Raw genomic sequence first — 12,181 nt, 5'->3', positions numbered from 1 at the left:
AACCAGGGCCGCCACTGCCTCCCAAGAAGATGGGGATTAAAGGTCAGAGGTCAGCCTGTCTGTATCTAATCCTGGTCGTGCCCTGTCGTCGGCACTTCGGTGATTTCCTTAAGTCTCTGTGTCTCGGCTTTCCCTACCTGAGAAGTGGGGGGGATTGATGGGCACCCCAGGCCAGCCCAGCACATGCTCATAGTGACTGAGCACTTCGTGGGTGTGACAGGTGCTATGCAAAACCCTGGACACGCATTCCCAGTGCCCGGCACACGGTACGTCCTGCATGAGCACTTGTGAAATAAATCACCTCCGTGTGTCCCTATAATTTCATGAGCTACAGTTCCTGTTCTCCCTCTTTTGTCAGTGAGGACATTGAGGCAATAAAGAGGTTCTGTAACGCACCCAAGACTGAGCGGCTGTCGCAGGCGGGGGCCGAGATCCAGGCTGGATCGCGTGGTTTCTGAGCACACCTCCGCCCGCCTCTCATGCGCTCACAGAGGGCTTTGCATGAGGCAGCAGGCTTGACCCGTGTGACACGACGATCTGTGTCGCATCTCCACGCGTTCACTACCAGCAGCTGCATACGGGTCAGCAACACCCAAGGCTCGGTGAACCCCCCTGATGGAGAGAGGACGACGGTGATGATGAAGACGACCGGGGTCCGAGGAAGACGGGGTGAGGGCGTGTCCTCAGCCGCAGGTGTGGCTGTCAGCCCCAGCTACCCCCTCCCCAGGGTCTGCAGAGGTCCCAGGAGCTTTAGAGGAATTGCCTGGGAGGTGACCGGGAGAAGTGAGCTCTACTTTATCATGGTACGGAACTAAAAGGGCAGACCGATTAATCATGGAAGTTTCTAAAAGTGCTTTTATTTTGCCATTTAGTATGCCAGCGAGATCATTTCCCTTAATGTATACTCCTGGTATTAACACGCCTTAATCCATCAGGCGATGTATTATGAAATGACTGTGTTGTGCGCCGGGTCCCGCCTGCGGTCATTAACCCGAGCCTTCCAGGGGCATACATCATCGGCCGGATTACCTCATGGGCCCGGCGACCCCTCTCCCTGGGCTTCGAGGTGGGGCCGTTTCAGTCATTTGTCCTCGCCTGGCCTGACAGACGGGCGGGCTGTTTGCATTAGGGAGCAGATGGTTCCTGGGTGCAAAGTCGACGTCACCTCCCACTTGCCACCTCTCCTTCCAGTGACCCAAGTTTCCAAGGGACACAGAGCAAAGCCATGCTCACCGACGCTGTCTTCTTCCGGCCTCTCCCAGGGTCCTCAGACTGGCCAGGGGCTGTGTCCTCATGTCCGTATACCCTTTGGGGAACTTCCGCTGTTACATCCCATCACCCTGTGACTCATCGCCTGGGGGCTCTGCTCTGGAGTCTGGGGAGGCAGAGGGTACCAGAGGTACCCCACCTTAGCCAGTCCAAGGGGGTGCCCTGCCTTACCCATCAGGCTGCCCTACCCCAACCCCCAGTACCTCCCTTCCCTTGCCAAGCCCCATGGCTCACACTCTGTGTTTGCAGCCAAAAAAATTGGAAGCATCTTTTAGATTGTGTCTTTGCTCTGATTCATCCAGGTCTCGCCATCGGTGACTCCCACCGGCTCTTCCAACAAAAAGCATCGCGCATCTCCCGTGTCTCTGTCTCCCCCGCGTCCGCCCTGATCTGAGCCTGGGCGACCACGGCTGCCCCGACCGGTCTCCCTGTTTTGACGCCTGCCCTACCCCCACCCATCACGTGTCTTCACAGGGCAACCAGAGGCACCGTTTAGAGACGCACATTTCTGGAGTGCTAGGGCTGTCCTATATTTCGACCTGGGTACAACTCACGTGTGAAAACCCGCCGAGACGTTCAGTAGGACATGAGCGCCGACACTCCTGGAAGGCGCTCGGTACTTGAAAATGAAAAAGGAAGATAACACACATCAGATCGTGTCGTTTTCTTTTCTCCCACGGAATATCCTCCCGTGACATCTTGTTCTTGCTTGCAGAGGGGCCAGACCTGGAGCCCGAGGCGCTCACTTTGTAAATCTGAGTTTAATCGTATAAGGACCTCCACTACCCGTGAACCACACTCCCCACCCACGTGGGCACAGCTCTGATGGGGCCCCCGTGCCCTCCGGAATGCCATCCCCTGGTCAGGAAGGAGGGAGGAGGGCCTCGGGGGTACAGTGATGGGCCCTGGGCAGTTGCTCTGACAGAAGGCAGGAGCCAGACCACAGCATGCCAAGCCTATGGATGTGCTACCAGGCTGCATGTCAGGACATCAGTGCTCTCTTGCCCTGCAACTCGCTGGGCATGTCAGAAGCACAGGACACTTGGCATTCACTCACCCTGCTCCCAGGACACTTGGCATTCACTCACCCTGCTCCCAGGACTGAATCTGACTGAGACAGATGAAGATGAAGGTTGTGACCACTCTTCCCTTCCCTCCATCTCTGCCTCTGCGGGCTCCATTCTCGGGGAGCCGCGGGCTCTTAGGGTATATGAGAAGAGACAGCTGTGAGGAGCTGACACCCCCACTTGGACCAGGAAAGTGACACAGTAGTGGGTGGCTCACTTATTAGGCCCCTGCATAGACTGTCGGTTTGGTCACGTTCCCAAATCAGCAGGGCCCTGCTTGGTCACAGATTAAAGGTCAAGGCATAAATCGTTCTGGACAAACTTGGAGGAAAGTCAGAAACCACACGATGGTCAACAGGCAACTGGCATTATCAATAACCCCAGACTATTGTTCTTGGAAGACTGTATTGTTCTTGGAAGAAAAGACTTTGTAACCGGAATGGCCAGGTCAGTTGGGTTGGGAAAACCGACGAAGGGGGCGTGCAGTAAGAGCTGTGCCGTCAGGGGTGGGGGGCGACCAGGCTGGTCAGCTGGGATGCCCATGAAGGGGGCAGGTGAGCTGTGGATGCAGCAACCCTGGGTGAGCAACCAGGAGGCTGAGGGTCTGGCTGTCTCCCATCCTAAGCTACCCAGGTGATTGGGCCCAATGTCTCTGCCTCTCTTGGCCTGATTCCTCCAAATGCACAAAGGAAATAACTAAAGCAACACATCACTCGCAAGGCAGGACTCCAGACTCCAGACAGTGAGTCTTCTATTATCCCCAGCGGGTGCCCAAACTCATCTTTCTCCGGCCAGCGTCATGGGAACCTCTTGCAGTCTTGTGCACGGCACCCTGGAGGCCCAGAGACCACTCGTGATCTCCTGGGGGAGCCCCCCTGGGCAGCAGGGGCCAGTTCCTGGCCTGGGACCTTGAGCTCACATGACTGCCTTGGGTTCTCAGACACAAAAAGGAACGCAAAACCTCAGAGTTTATCCAGGGCCCCAAACGGACTTCTGATAAGTGAAAGCGATCATCCGGCTTGTCCTCACGGTCGCGTCTCTGGGTCTGTGCCCTCTGACCAAAGTGCAGAGTCCTCCCGTGGCCGCCCGTCCCTGTTTTCACCTCAAGTGTCGTCCTATCCGGGATGCTGTCTCTGAATACAGCAGGTGACGACCATCCTGGGCAGGAAACGCTCACACGTGCCTGGCACGCGGTAGGGGCTGAACAAGTAAGCAGTTACCCAGGAAGTTAGCAGGGAGGTGGTGGAAGGTCCTCAAGGATAAAAAAGCACTTTGGCCAGAGGCTCTTCACGTCCCCTTGTCCCCCGACCCCGGGCCTCTGGGACTGCTAGATGAAGGAATGAGTGGCCAGTCTTAAGCCCCAGCTCCCACCTGTGGAAGACAGAGGCTCTAAGGCTTGTACCGGATCAAACAGCTTGTAGCCCCCGCAGCCAGGATGGAAGGGCCACATTCTGCTGCTGCTGCTGCTGCTGGAGGCTTGCTCCAGCCCCTGGCACACCTGCCTCAGGCCTCCAGGACCCCCGCACCCCGCCTGCCCTGCTGGTGCCAGCTTGGGGAACCACTGGAAGGACAGGGGTGACCTCACACCATCCATATGAACCTGGGCTTCTTCCATGGGCCCGGGCTGTGTGTTGGTTCAGAGCAGACGGGAGGGAGGCGAGCAAGGCTGCTGGGAGCCGCTGGGCACCTCTGGGCTTTAGCGGGTCAGAGGCCACAGGGGCCTGAGGCCTGGAGTAACTGAGCAGAGGGCTTGCAGGCTGTACACATAGGGTCCTCCCTAATCAACAGGGTGTATGTAAATATAACCAATAGAACACAGCTCGCTAGAAAAAGAGAAAAGGCGGAGGAAGGGAAGGAAGGAGGTAAGTGCCACGTGAGGGCAGGAGACGGATTGGCCGGTTCTGGGCAGTCAGGCAGAGAGCAGGCGCCCCCAACCCCCACCTGTTGGCTCCATCCAGGCCCTCGGCCGACCAACCAGATGCCACACTGGGGAAGGTCAGGGTCCATCTGCTTTGCACAGTCCATTGGTCCAGTGCTCACGCTAACCTCATGCTCAGCTCATCTGCAAACATCCTCACAGACACACCCAGAAGTAATGGTTAATCTGGGCACCTCATGTCCCATCAGGCTGATACATAAAACGACCATCCCAGGGCCCTTCCCAGGAACCCAGACCCCGACACGAGCAGAGGGCACTGCCAGGCCTGCAGCCCTCCCTACCCCTTCCTAGAACTGCCCAGTGTCAGAGCGGGGAGGACTCAGAGCAGTGGCCGTTTGTGTGCCACACACTCAGGACCGGACAGGTCACCAGTACACGTGAGGGGACCAGGTAAGTGCCTTAGGGAATGCTTGGTGTATGGACCCACCTGGAAAGCTGATGCTTCGCCCAAATACATTTGGTCCCCGTCACCTTCAACGCTGCCCCAGATACGAAGCATCCGGCAGGCCGGACTCAGTCTTGGGCCCAACGAAGACAAATCTCCAGTTGTCCCCAGGGACACTCTGATCCTTAGAGAGAGGGGGGGCCCGCTCAGGGCGATGAGGTGAGCGTCATTGGGGCAGCCTCAGAATAGAACCCGGCTCTGCCTACACTCATTATCACTCACCCTATCTTGTTTATTCGTTCATCTAACTAGCACACTCGCCACTTGAGCCGGGCAGGAACGAGCCACCATCTCTTTCTGAGATCCTTGGATACAGCAGAGCTGGAAGCACCTCAGAGAAAGGTCCCATTACGCAGGCAGGAAAACTGAGGCCCTCAGAGGAGAAGAAACCTGTCAGGTTCGGTCAGAAAGATGGAGAGTATGAGTCAAAACCAGGACGTAGGCTAAAATGAGACTCTCTCTGTGCACGCTGGGGTGGTGGCATTCACGCATTCCTTCTGAGGACAGAGCCATACCTGGCACGGAGCGAAGGCTCGGTGAATACACAGTTGGGGCTGATGGTGAACTGAGAGTCCCTGCTTGCGGACCGTGTAGGTTGGCATCCATTCACCCCCGGAAGGCTTCTGAGACCAACATTCCCTCCCACCCCCAAACACCTGAGCATTGCCTTTGGGTGCCAAGTTCGACATGCCCTCTTCAAATTCATAATGAGCACAGAAAAAATAGCAAGCAGCTCAAGGTGAGTCACTCATTAATCAAAAACAAAATGGGCCTTGATCGAGCACGCATCAGCACAAACCAGAAAAGCAGAAAGGGTGAGGGGAAGGGTTGCCCAATCTTTTTATTTAATATTAACTACGTTATGTTTTTTTCCATTTGAGTTCTGAAAAGGCTGGCTTTCCACGTGCCTCCCCCCTCCCCCCGGTTTTGTATGAACTCAATCCAATGTCAATTTCCCTTGAATACATGGGTGCCCGCCTCATGGGTGACAAGGTGAGATGAGGGACTTTGGAATGACGGTCACTCACGTGGGACAGGTGGATACCCAGCCGGCAGGACCACCTCCACATGGCATATAGGAGATCCCCACCCTCGGTCACATTGTCGGCACTACCTCCTGCGTACAGAGGGGGTGCAGACGACCAGAGTGAGGACCCGTCCTCAGGAGGCGCACGCCGCCCTGGGGCAGAGGAACAAGTGTCCGAGTCACCTTGCAGATAGCCATCCGCGGCCACCATGAGGCCAGGACCCCCGGGGGGAGCCCACCTTCCTGTGGGGGATGAGATAAGGGGGTGTGGATTTCACGCAGTTGTGGGCTGCTCCGTGACTGTTACATTCCTTTTCATTTTTCCGTGCTCCTCACAAATGTCCCACGACGGAGACAGGACGAGGAGTACGATCCCATTTTACAAATGGGCACACTGAGGCCCAAAGTGTGGAAGGCTGCCCGATGCTGGGCTCTTTCCACTGCCCACGCCACCTGCAGCGCAGGGGGCTGTGTGCTCCTGAGGGTGGCTGGCATTCATGCCCGAGCTTCTGTGCCACCCAGGGCTGCCTGCCCGTCCCGAGCAGGAGACCTCCGGCTCAGCAAGCCCTTTGGACGGTCTGGGGTGCCCGAGCATCTTCTCGGGCGTCCACAGTCCCCTCCCCCCCATTAGCAGCTCCACTCTGTCTCCAGCAGGGAAATGGCAGGGCCCCCACTGGCGTGGGCATGCCCCCACGCAATTTGCACAGCATATTGGGAGTACTGTGATCCCAAGGCAAAATTCAGGAGTTTGCTCCCCAAAAAAGCCCCAAGATGAAGGGGAGGGCTAGGAGGGTGAGAATAAGATTTGACACAGATGACCCAGCGCTGGCTGGAGCGGAAGGAGGTGGTGGGAGCTGGCAGGGCACGTCGGGTTGGTGGCATCTCAGTAGAGTAGAGAGGTCAGCCTGGCAGGCAGGCCGGGGTTGGGGGGAGGTGGAGGAGGAGAGCCAATATGAACCTGGGATGGACATCATTTGGAAATCCCAGGATGTCAGAGCCGGACCAGTCCTGAGAGGCTTCCTCACATCGGAGTTCCTGATGTCAGCTGCCTAGGCGACTTCAGGAAACGGTGCCAACAACTGGGTTCCACCCTGGGAGACTAGAATAATAAAATTTGGGGTACGGCAAGGGCAGCCATACCAAGCATGATCCCAATGCAAATCACTGACAAGCCCCCTCATCTGACAGAGGAGGAAACTGAGCCCGAGAGGAAAGGGTCTTGGCCAAGGTCCCACAAAGTGAAGCAGATCTTTCAATGACTCGTTGGAATTCCCTCTCTCCATCCCTTCCTTCCTTCCCTTCATCATTCATGCATTCATTCAACAAACATTTGTTGAGTGCCTGCTATGCACTAGGCACTGTGTTAGGTAACAACAGCCCTGATCCCTCCCCTGCTGGGGTGAACATTGTAGTGGGAAAGACCAGCATTGATCAGATAATCACACACGGAAATGTGAAATTACAACCAGGACCAGGAGAAGCCCATGAGAGGCTGCACATGGGGGCGGGGGGGGGGGGGGGTCATTGCTACACGGTGTCCTCATTGTTAAGTGGGTCTCCTCACTAGCCCTGCCTCCTCTCTCACCTATACACAGGATGTTAACAGGGAACAGATTTCGCAAACATGAAAGTAACTCTCCAAATGCTGGGCTTATCCTGACTGTGATAGGCACTCAATAAATATTTGTAGAATTGAATTGCTGAATTGAATTATTCTACAAAAATAAAGCAAGGATTAGCAAGAATCCCAGCACTGACCCAGTGTTCATTCAATTTTCCTGTTACTGCTGACGAGACACGGGCTGGGTTTGCTGGCTCTGAACCAAGACCATCAGAGGCGTGGTCTATAGATCCCTGGGTCATCAGTGCCAACCTTACAGAATGAAAAACTGAGGCCCAGGGAAGGAAAAAATTATTCAAGGTTATGCACAAGACGAATGACAGGTCCCAGCGCAATGGAACAGATGAGAGATGAACAGGAGAATGGACACGTCTTGGTGTAACACCCAGATGTTACAAGCTATTATTCTGTATGTGGAATATCCCACAGTCAGAAATATCTTCCACACGCGAATTAAATGCTCTACTATGGGATGAGTCCCCAAGTTCTCAGAGTCATTTCCCCACAGGCCACAGCCAAGGGTAAACATTACAGATGTTTGATAGACACTGATTGTGTTCACTGTCCTCCGTTCTGAGAAAAGCACCCAGACGACTCTCTGGAGAACTGTCCTCTCCCTCCCCACTCGTAGCCTATGAGGTTTAGGTAGGGTGAGTCTCTCTGCTTCCAGGGAAGGTTGGCACATGTCTCAGGCTTAGCAAATCAGCTTCTTCCATCTCCCTGGCCACCGTGATTGGTTCAGGAGGGGACATGTGACTCAAGATGCTCCAATAAGAGTCAGCCCTGGGATACTGGCTGGAACTATTGGGAAAGAGGCACTGTCTTTTCATTGGTTTTGCTTAACTGCAAAGATGTTATCCTGGAGCTTCTGGCTACTGTCCTGCACCAAAGCTGGGGAGCCTTTCTCCTCGTGAATCAACCCAATGGGAGCAAAAGTCAAGGGGTGAGGAGAAACTAGGTTCTTGGTGATATGTATATGTTTGGACTCCTGGGTACACCCACTCCCGAGGTCAAATATTCTGTGTTCCTTAGTTAGGGGAGATAATAAATTCCTGGGAACTGGTTAACCCAGCAGGGCAGATGCAGTCACCAGAGGTTTGTGGGGTTTTGCTTACAGAAGCAAATGCCTCATCAGGGACTCTATGTCCCAACGTCCCTCATAAGTGCCATGCAACTGAGTCCTCGCTAGTGAAATGTGAAGCAGAAGTGAAGTACAACGTTGCCACAGAAACCATCCATGCCATCTTTCCCATCCTTTCTTCCATCCACAGGCTGAAGGTCAAAACATTCAAGGTGAATTTGGGAGCCATACATTGAAAATGGCATCGGGCAGGGTCCCTGAGTGACTGTATAGAGGAGAGCACTGCCTTTTGGGCTGAGATGAATGACAAGTAACCTTCTATTGTGTTAAGCCACCAAATTCCTTCGCTTCTTCATAGTGACAGCTATCATTTTCTTAATTTATTCACCCAGCCTATCAATCAGAGTCCTTTGTCATAAACAATAACAATCAACTCTGAACGACTTAAATTGAGAAAGGATATATTTAAAAGATGGTGAGCTGCTCACAGACACTCCAGAGAGCAAGAGAACCAGGACCGGGCGCTATGCTACTCAGAACGATGCCCGAGTTCGTGCCACAGAACTGGAGCCCAGGGAACACCCCCGGGCGCCAAGCTCTCTCCTTGCCTGTTGACAGTGCTGACGCTGAACCCTGATGCTGCTTCTAAAATGACTCCTGCTGCCTCGGAATTGGGTACAGCTACTGTCATGGCCATGGTATTTTCCAGAATGGATTCTGAGAAGCCCTGTTTCGCATGTCTGATGGAAAGTCCAAGGCAGGTATGTCTATTGGTGGGACCTCGGTCATGTGATCACACTCTCGCTGCAAAGGAAGCCGAGAACAGGAATCGATGGCATGTCCCCACTCCTGTTGCAGAAGGTGGGCTCTGCTTCACAAGGCAGGGAACTCTCCCAACAGGGGAAGGGTGTTCCAATACTGACAGCCCAAACGATTGAAACATAGATGCGCCCTGGCCGGTGGGCTCAGCGGTAGAGTGTCGGCCTAGCGTGCGGAGGACCCGGGTTCGATTCCCGGCCAGGGCACACAGGAGAAGTGCCCATTTGCTTCTCCACCCCTCCTCCGCGCCTTCCTCTCTGTCTCTCTCTTCCCCTCCCGCAGCCAAGGCTCCATTGGAGCAAGATGGCCCGGGCGCTGGGGATGGCTCTGTGGCCTCTGCCTCAGGCGCTGGAATGGCTCTGGTCGCAACATGGTGACGCCCAGGATGGGCAGAGCATCGCCCCCTGGTGGGCAGAGCTTCGCCCCATGGTGGTCGTGCCGGGTGGATCCCCGTCGGGCACATGCGGGAGTCTGTCTGACTGTCTCTCCCTGTTTCCAGCTTCAGAAAAATGCAAAAAAAAGAAAAGAAAGAAAAAGAAACATAGATGCTACAGAACTGGGTTCTCTTGTCTTTTGGCTCCTGGTTGGGCTCCACCAATGGGGGCACTAACACATCTGCCCCCCAGTGTGCTCCTGACTGACGGCTTCCTCCACCTCCCCACCCTTCTGAGGTAACAGCTGGTGTCAGGGAACACTCTCCACACCACCTTCTGTCTGCAAGTTCTAGTCATTGCTCCCGTCCTGCCCTGCTTAGGCCAAGAGGAGGAACAGCCACCCTGTTCCTAGCCTCATGGGTGCTCCATCCCGACGGGTGTCCTACATCCCACCCTTAGCTCAGTAGAGCATCCCAGCATCAAACTGTGCTCAAATTCTCAGCCTGAGTGAGCCATCTCTTTCCGGCCAGGATTCGACTGATACAGAGGCACTTTGGTCCACTAAGGGAGCTTCTGCTCCGTGACGTCGAGAAACAACAGCCTATTGAATTTTGCATCATCTTTTATTTTCATTGTTTTCAGAAAGTCAGACATGCCTGCCCCAGAATGCTGGGGGGGGGGGGTGTTGTAGACCCCTGGGCACTTGGTAATCTTGTCACAGTACTCTTGTTACTTTTGGGCCTTGTCCAGTTGGCCTCAGATCTGTCACCATTGGGGAAAATGCCATAAACCAGGGAGTTCCTACAAATGGCCGAGGGAAGACGTCATGGAAACTGTTACTCCAGGGGCTCAAAATTAGTCAGAATGCCAAATGCTTAAAGGCACCGGAATGAGGAGCAGGCCTGGGCTGACCTGTGCTTGGGTTTGAAAAGGGCTTTGTGGCAAACTTGGAGCTGCGGACACCTGGACACCCGCAGAGAAGAGGCCACCCAGCTTTCATTCATTGGCCATCCACCCTCATCTGACCCTCATTCAACCCAGTTGCAAATGACCCAGGCTGAGAAGAGGCAGAGGCAGCTTCTGGTCCCACTCTGGCCCCAGCAGCAGTTTGGCAGCATGGAACCCTCTCTGCAGGGTCCGAGTGGCCCCCAGGGACCCCAGGCGGAACAGGGTGGGCAGTCAGGGGCACAGCCTGGGACCACTCGCTGTCTCCCACCCCCGTCAGGAGGTAGGGCTGCACACATGCTCCCAAACTCACGAGCTCCCATTTGTTGGCCTACTTTTAGGACAACAAATATTCCTTCTCTGGGCTGACAGAGGAGTGACCCGTGAGGCCAGGTCCCCCTCCCCAGAAAGGGCTGTTTTCCTTCCTGCCACATCTCCAACCCTGCCCAGATTTGTCCCCCTGCTGGAGGGAGAGGGGCTGATGGGGGACCACTGACCTCCAGAGGAAGCATCCGGACAAAGCCACCGTGGCCAGCCCTGCCTCCAGTGGGCCCTCACTTAGAAGCCTTGATAACTTGAGTCACAGCTTAGGAAACAAGGCCATTCATGCCAAAATAAAGCCTGAACTTCCCCCCTGCCTAGAGAGGTTTACCGGTAACTTGTGTCAACTATGCAAGGTGGAGGGTTCATTTTGGCTAAGGAATGTCCCCTAAGGTCCTGGCATCATTCACGGCACGGTCGTCCGACCTTGGTGTTGCTATTGTCACTCTTTTTCTGGTAGAGGGTGGTAGGTGAACTGAGGGAGGGATGTCTGTCACTCATTCTCCCGTTTCAGCGGGACATTGGCCACCAGAGCAGAAAAGCTTGTTAGACGTGCTGTGGTGGAACGTGTCCCCTTCTTCGTTCTTGGAAAGGATGGGACTCACTCCCCAGAGCACCTGTGTGCCATGTGGGTCCTTCGCTGTGGCCGTCTCCTTCCCCACTGTCCCCACAGAGCAGCGTCGGCACCGGCGAGGCCTCAGAACATCGCCCCATAAATTCTCTTTTCATTGGAGGCCTAGCAGATAATAATTTAAAGAACTAGTCACTGCTTGCAATTAAGCACAGAGAAAATAGATCAGGCCCATAATTTATGTCTGTGCAAGGTTGGGCTGGATTCGTAATTAATGTTTGCTCCCTTTAATGAAATACTCCAAAGGTCTGCACTTCTGTCATTCATGAAGGCAATTTTTCAATTGATTAGTAAAATAATACTTGAAAAGTAAATGTACCTGCTTCTTCCCCCGAAATGTCTCCGTCAACCGGACACTGGTTGAGATGCTAAAAAAATACCACTCCACCCCAGCGGAGACCGGGCCCGGCACCATCAGCATGCAGAGCGTCCGAGAAGCAGGCAGGATGAAAAAGTAATTAGAGCAGCCACGGTGACCGGAATCCCTGGGTGGCCCAGGCTGCTGAGCATCTGCCACCACCCTGCCCAGTTCCTGCCTGCTCTGCAGGGGCCCAGTGGGACGTGAAGGAGGGGGCTGGAGACCCCAGCATTCTGGCTTTTACAGCCCAGGGCCACACGGGGCACTGAGCCGGGCTGGGGTGA

At 54.7% G+C, this 12,181-nt stretch overlaps 1 long non-coding RNA gene across 2 annotated transcripts; it reads left to right on the top strand.

Annotated features, from left to right (window-relative positions):
- Positions 1-4,491: 4,491 nt before the first annotated feature.
- Positions 4,492-9,824, top strand: LOC136313013 (uncharacterized). 2 transcript variants are annotated; one of them, XR_010727087.1, is made up of 4 exons: positions 4,492-4,665; positions 4,973-5,459; positions 8,640-9,210; positions 9,768-9,824. It is a non-coding gene; the product is annotated as an uncharacterized lncRNA (long non-coding RNA). The 2 variants fall into 2 exon arrangements; XR_010727086.1 differs by having other exon boundaries at positions 4,496-4,665; positions 8,640-9,824.
- Positions 9,825-12,181: the final 2,357 nt, after the last annotated feature.

Source organism: Saccopteryx bilineata, chromosome 9, assembly GCF_036850765.1.
Source record: "Saccopteryx bilineata isolate mSacBil1 chromosome 9, mSacBil1_pri_phased_curated, whole genome shotgun sequence".
In the NCBI taxonomy this organism is placed as follows: domain Eukaryota; kingdom Metazoa; phylum Chordata; class Mammalia; order Chiroptera; family Emballonuridae; genus Saccopteryx; species Saccopteryx bilineata.
This window is presented reverse-complemented; position numbering and strand designations above follow the sequence as displayed.